Source organism: Haliotis rubra, unplaced genomic scaffold, assembly GCF_003918875.1.
Source record: "Haliotis rubra isolate DU_JTF1 unplaced genomic scaffold, ASM391887v1 Scf1498, whole genome shotgun sequence".
In the NCBI taxonomy this organism is placed as follows: Eukaryota; Metazoa; Mollusca; class Gastropoda; order Lepetellida; family Haliotidae; genus Haliotis; species Haliotis rubra.
This window is the reverse complement of record NW_025765445.1, coordinates 57501-64837: the sequence shown is the minus strand read 5'-3', so window position 1 is coordinate 64837 and position 7337 is coordinate 57501. Positions and strand designations below refer to the sequence as shown.

At 37.0% G+C, this 7337-nt stretch overlaps 1 long non-coding RNA gene across 1 annotated transcript in view; it reads right to left on the bottom strand.

Annotated features, from left to right (window-relative positions):
- Positions 1–6036: 6036 nt before the first annotated feature.
- Positions 6037–7337, bottom strand: part of LOC124270080 — a 12166-nt gene continuing 10865 nt past the window's right edge. The window contains exon 5 of the long non-coding RNA XR_006896673.1: positions 6037–6957. This is a non-coding gene — a long non-coding RNA (uncharacterized LOC124270080). The remainder of the gene's footprint in view (positions 6958–7337) is intronic.

Here is a 7337-nt window from a genome sequence, read left to right as displayed (position 1 = left end):
ACTCGCTAAATGGGCAAGTATGACAGATAAAATTCCCGAATCGCAAGCAGGCTTTAGAAAGAAATGTTCAACTTCTGATCATATCTTTACACTATTTGCACTAGCCCAGAAATGTCTATCCTGTCGTAAGCGTAAACTATATGTTGCTTTTGTTGATTTCCGTAAAGCATTTGATTCTGTCAATCGTTCTAAATTGTGGTTCTCTTTAAGTAATACTGGCCTGAAAGGTAGACTGTATTGGATGTTAAAAGCAATGTACATGTATACTAATGTGATAGCTTGTGTACGTTGTGGTGATGATAAGACTGATATTTTCGACTGCCCCGTTGGCTTAAGACAAGGAAGTGTTGTGAGTCCAATTCTATTTCAAGGTTTATCAACGAATTGTACTACGATATTATCGCAAATGGTAAGCATGGCTTCCAAATGTTTCCAGATCTCTTAGAACTTTTTATTCTTTTATTTGCTGATGACGTAATTCTTTTATCAAAATCTGTCGTTGGACTACAAACCCAGTTGAATATTTTGGAACGGTATACTAAAACATGGGATTTATCCGTTAATCTAGATAAAACTAATATTAATATATTTAGAAAATGTGGCGAAATGGAGTGAAATTGTAAACCAAAAGTCACTGTGTTCTTTAATCTGATTGGTTGAAAAAAAATGATCAAATGGTATTCGATTTCCGGAAATTCGCTGCGTATTAATACATTCAAACATCGCTCACACCATTGTATTGTTACGTCGTCAGCTGTGATGACGTCATTCAAACTATATTGTGACGGAAAGTCGGAATGACGTCACAAATGAGCAGTTCCAGATGGTACCAGATGGGAGACAGCCGAAACGGCCGGCTGATGACATTTCACTACTGTACCCGTACTTGATGTCAATGAGTGCAGACACAAAAACGTGTGTGGACCTTTTGGTTTACTTTTGTGTTTACAATGTCGATAAACATCATGTGTTGGCCAATTTCCGGGCTGACGCCGTCGGTTCCAAATTAATTCCCGTGCTTCAAATACTCAATAACACCCGGAAATTGGCCAACACATGATGTTTATCTCCTAAATAAAATTACTTTTCTTGACTAAATGGACATGTTTTGGATTTTAGAAGCTTTTTTCGGTAATTACATAATAAAACAATTATAGACAGTCGAATTCGGAAATACCTGTTTTTATGGCGAAATACCTGTTTTTATGGATCCGCGAAAAGTAATATTGACCTCGGACTTCGTTCTCGGTCCATAAAAACAGGTATTGACCTCATCACCAGTCTATAATTTTATAATAGTTCACGATATGACTCTTATAGAATATACAAATCACTACTCCAGCTGGAGAAATATCTGTCGTTCTTAACACCAAAGAAATTAAGATATCCATTTACGCGCTTTAGGTTAGGTTTGATCAACATAATGGTAAACGAAGGAAGACGTTTTTATATTTAACGATGCAAGAGAATGTGCCCACTGTGTAATATAGATGTGGAAAATGAAATCCATTTTTAACTTGTATGTCCTTTTTATAAAGATTTGCGTACGAAATATATAGCTGAATATTATCTATGTAAGCCACCTTCATTAGCTTTTAAACTACTTCTTTCATCAACTGACCAGCATGTGATAATAAAGCTGTCGTTCTTTATCAATTATGCTCTTATTCAACGTAACAATCTGATAAAAAGTTTTGTAGACCCATCGTATTTCACTACTTGTACATAATTTACTGCCTGTATCATGATTTGCTGTTTAGATAACTAATTACTACTTATTGCACCATATGTATAATGTATATGTATAACTCCAATGTATATGGGCCGGAGGCCTTTTGTACAATAAACATGTTTGACTTAGACTACACGATGCCTATACAATGACTACACGATCAACACGATCAAAACACGAACACTACTCTATGCCTATACAATGACTACACGATCAATACACAAACACTACTCTATGCCTATACAATGACTACACGATCACTACACGAACACTACTCTATGCCTATACAATGACTACACGATCACTACTCTATGCCTATACAATGACTACACGATCAACACGATCAAAACACGAACACTACTCTATGCCTATACAATGACTTCACGATCGACACGATCACATCACGATTTAAAAAAAATTAAAAAGGGGTTTTAAAATTGAACAATCGTGGTGGGCTAAGAACACAATCATCACAATCAATGTAGGATCATAACACAATCACAACCCGATGCCTGCACAATGCCTAAATTATGTATTCGTACAGCGACCGTGCTCTAGTGTGAACTGGCTAATACTTCGCTAGTCGTTCATTATTAACAGAAACTGAAGATCTTTTAAAATAATTTAAAATCATGACATATTTCTCTTATTTTCTTGAGTATATTGTAAACCCCAACACAAGCTCTCTTCCTATTGACGAGCTGCTATCACAGTGCCCAACTTGAGATGTGGTGTTTCAAGGTCTGCTTCACACACACTTACTGGCGATTGCGGATTTTGTGCAGTGCCCATAGAACAATTCAGGAACCCTGATAACCACATATCACATGAATGTCCAGCAAACAATGACACTGGATGTCCACCGTCGGAAGCAGCATTGGTTAGGTCAGCATGCCTTGTCCTGGTCCTTCCTTAACGAGCATTACTTGGGTGGTAGTCAATAATAGTACTTAGCAGTACTTGGGCTGTAGTCAATAATAGTACTAAGCAGTACTTGGGCTGTAGTCAATAATAGTACTTAGCAGTACTTGGGTGGTAGTCAATAATAGTACTGAGCAGTACTTGGGTGGTAGTAAATAATAGTACTTAGCAGTACTTGGGTGGTAGTCAATAATAGTACTAAGCAGTACTTGGGTGGTAGTCAATAATAGTACTAAGCAGTACTTAGAACTTAGTACTTAAATGTCAACGCCATGGAGAAACTATCACCTCTCTATCTGTAAAAGCAGAATCTCTGGGCGTAAATTGCAAGAATGTGATGGAAATAATTTGAAACGATCACTGAAAATCAGCGACGTCAACAGGTGTTAGCAAAAGATAGGGGGCGGTGGGGTAGCCAAGTGGGTAAAGCGTTGGCTCGTCACGCCGAAGACCCGGGTTCGATTCCCCACATGGGTACAATGTGTGAAGCCCATTTCTGGTGTCCCCCGCCGTGATATTGCTGGAATATTGCTAAAAGCGGCGTAAAACCAAACTCGTTCGCTAGCAAAAGATAGACGAAGAGAGGTTTCTGTATTGATGGTCCTATGGCTGCGTCATCATGTTAAGGTTAGTTTTAGTTTCCAGCAATAGCACGGTGATCAGACACCACATGTTGCACCCAAGTGGGTAATCGACCCAATATCTAATCTCTGGACTAGCCCACAGGCCCCATATCAAGGTGCACGTGCGTATCTTCGTCTGGATACCGTTTCGCGACGACAGAAAAAACAAACAAACTTGAATTAAAAACTGAATTACTGTGTTGAAAGTATCGTTAGGTGTGTTATCAAGTTGTGCTATCAAGTTGTGTTATGGGGTCAAGAAGGGAACGTTGATAAGGGGTGTGTGAGTGTAATCTTGATACCATCGGTGCATTAGGTGTATTCGCTGATGTCATACATGTACTCAACAGTCACATAACTGCGCTTACTGTCTGTTGTGCCCTTAAACGCACAATGGGTCTTAAGTGCACAGAAATCATAAATAAACATGGTGAGTGGGCGGAGCTTATGTGACCTAGTTGCTACGTCAAACGTGTTTCGTACGCACTACTTTTCTTGTCCTTGAACACGGAAGTGTCTTTACTTCTGCTGAGTCGTAAATAAACAAAGTTGAATAGCGTGTAATTAGAGTGCATTTTCCCTACAACATAACAAAAACACCATTTCCTTCCATAGTTACCATTTATAAATATTAAAGAAAATATAGCAATATTCAAATGTTTGTTAAAAGTTCGATCGAAAATTTGCAAGGGACCGTTCATAATGTATAGCTGGGCTGGGATCGAGTGATGATGATTTTCTCTCTCTCTCTCTCTCTCTCTCTCTCTCTCTCTCTCTCTCTCTCTCTCTCTCTGGGAGAGTCTACTCTACTCTTTTAGGTGGGGTGGGGTGTGAATTCTACTCCTAGTGGTTAAAGTGTTCTCTCATCATGCCGAAGGCCCGGTTCGATTCCCGAAATCGGTACAATGTTTCAAGTCCATTTCTGGTGTCTTCCGCCATAATATTGGAATATTGCTAAAAGTGGTGTAAACCCATACTCAGTCTTTTAGCAGGGTGGTGGGTTGTCTGCAGGTCTTCCCTGTTGGAACTGAATTTGGTGTTTGGTAATCAATTCTTGGGTTATGTGCCATGTTCTTTATCAATAAGGCCAGACCAATGTATTTCTTGTTTTACATATTTTTGTCCTCAGAAGAATTTCTTGTAAGTTTACATTTTTGACCAATAAAAACATTAGGATTTTATTTTTTGAGCGGGGAAAATTCACTTTTATTTCTTTTCGTATTCTGGAAAAAATACAACTGGAGGATACGTAAAACAAGAAATAGAATTGGTCTGGTCTAAACTTGAAATATAGGTGTGCTTATACAGTATGCATGAGAAGCAATGTATACAGGACACCTTTAGCACAGTTTACTAAAGGTAAAAGATGCAAATGTGTTATGTGACTTTTAAGATATCAGAAGTTTAAACATTTGGGACATCTTTGAAATAGTGTGAAATGAGAGATAGTTGGTTATGATGCCTCTATCAGTATCATACCAGTCACATCCCAATCAAGGGCATCAACTTTATATATTTGCATTGGGGTAGGGAGTCAAACCAATGCCTGAGGCGTCATATAAGTTTATGCAGCTGAACATAGACAAGCATGTGCAAGGTGAACATGTCACAGTGGACATTTTCTGTCCAAGTATGGACATCCATCAAATCCTGCATGGTGTTAGTTGTTTGTGTATTCAGAAATGTTGTAGAGCATCAGCTGACCAGATAAAACTGACCATTGTCAGATTTCCCCATAAAATGACAAAAAAAGAAATGAGTTTTGTTAAAGATGTTTTATTACTAAAATACAGAGCAGCCTGTCTTGAAATGGGACAGGCTAGAAGAATTTTATGAAATGTAATTATATGTAGTACCGAACTCATTAAGTTGGTTCACACACATATCTTTATGTCTGTTGAAAAGACTCTTACAAACAATTGAAGTAATGCCATTGGCTCACCAACGTGAAATGTGTAAATACGTGGAGGTTACATGTATATGGCATTGAACATTACACCCATCATATTTGTGAAAATATAAACTAGTAAACAAACCAAGGTAGCTATTTGAAAATATTTTCATAAACAGAAGCATTCCCTACACCCCATTCCTTAAAGTATTTTCAAGTGTTACAAGAATAATTTAAAACCATACAACTGATTAAAATCCAACAATAACCAAGTCTATGATATAAATACAAGTATTACAGTCACATTTCACAATCATCTCTGGGAAGGGTGGGGTGTGTGGTGTGGTTTAGCCTATAGCTAGTGGTTCAAATGTTCGCTCATCACCCAGAAGACCCTGTTTTGATTCCCCACATGGGTACAGCCCATTTCTGGTGTCCCCGTCGTGATATTGCTGGAATATTGCTAAAAGTGGTGTAAAACCATACTCACTCACAATCACCTCAAATGTCACCTTGAATGTTGACATAGCACTAACATTAAACATGGCAGTAATTATAACCAGACATGAAAATAAGGAATACCTTGCATCATATATGAGTAATAATAAGTGAAACATGTTTTACAGCTACATGAACACTGACATCAACTTTAATGATCATGACCAAAACCTTCAAAGAACAGGGTATCCATTTGAAAGAAGAAGGCACATGTCATGTTTAATTATGCATGTGTGAATTCCTTCTTAGAACCTGTGTTGTCTTGGGACATGAACATTTTACCAAAACAATTCCCGGGACTAATGAAGAATAATCTCATTAATCTTTGTGTTGTAGTCATTATGGAAACAACACTGTTTCACTGGGCTGCACATCTTGTTTATAAATTATTACCTTTATCAAATGATTTGGTATGAACCCATGATACGTAACTACATTTAACAAAATGTCCTCCAGAAACAAAATATGGCAAAATCTGGAGCAACAAAAACTGACAAAGCTGAATATTTCAAGATGGGGTAATTTTCTTTTTTCTAAGACTAACAGCATACACATTAAATAGTTAGATGTAACATCACATGTAAGACATTATTCACATATCATGAATTACACATATAAAACTTTCTTCGTTCTGGCAAAGGGCAACAGTTTTACATGCCTTCCATGGCAGACATGCAGAGACTTAGTTGCCAGTATGTAAAGCCTTAATTAAATACTAACTATCACAAAAGTAATATAACAGCCAGTATCATGAAATACAAGAAATATGGCATAACTTTACTATTCCATTGTTTACTACATGCCACATATACTAATATCAAACCATCAAACTATATCAAATCATACTTCTAAATCACATTGTCATGCAGTGTAAAAAAAATGTCACTGAAAAGGTGGTCTAATTGTTCAGCAGGACAATAAGCACAAATGGGGAACAGAAAAGCACAAAATGTTTGTGTGGGAAAATTAATGGAAACTTCTGTTCTGCTGGCAAAATAAATAAAATTATTGCTGAGACTATTTTACTGCTTCAAAACAGAAGTTCCTTAATTTGTTTCCATTATGGAGGTGTTACTCAGCTGACATCAGAATGCCAAAACAATTATCAAAATACATCATACAAATCAGTAAACTGCACAATGAATGCACTTGAATTATTCCTGTAGTCCATCAAGATAACTGTCATCACTTGTCATCTACAGTGATGGGGACACCTCTTCCTGGTACTTGGTCAGCATCATATTCTGTTGATTTGCATTCTGGTTAACCTCTCGAGGTAATATGTGGCTGCTCTAAAGTACAAAAGATAGAAGTGTTTTTATTTATATTGAACAACTTTTTATGGACAACAACCTTTTTTATTTTATAAGTGTGACGTTTTGATAAAATTTTGTACCATTGTGAACAAATGCTTGGACAAGGTGAACTACCATAAATGTATATCATGTACCTGCATCACAATATTTGGTCATATTTGGGAAACTGTGTTATACATCAACCGAGATACATTAACTCAGTTAATATTTTATGCTTGTTAAAAAATAGCAACAGTCAGTTTCAATGAGATAATAATAGCATTAGCAACCTAATTTTCTTTTGGCAGTACAAACTTAGTCCAACAAAAATCACAAGGGGGAGGGGGGAGAGGAGTTTGATGATTTTTATGGAGAAG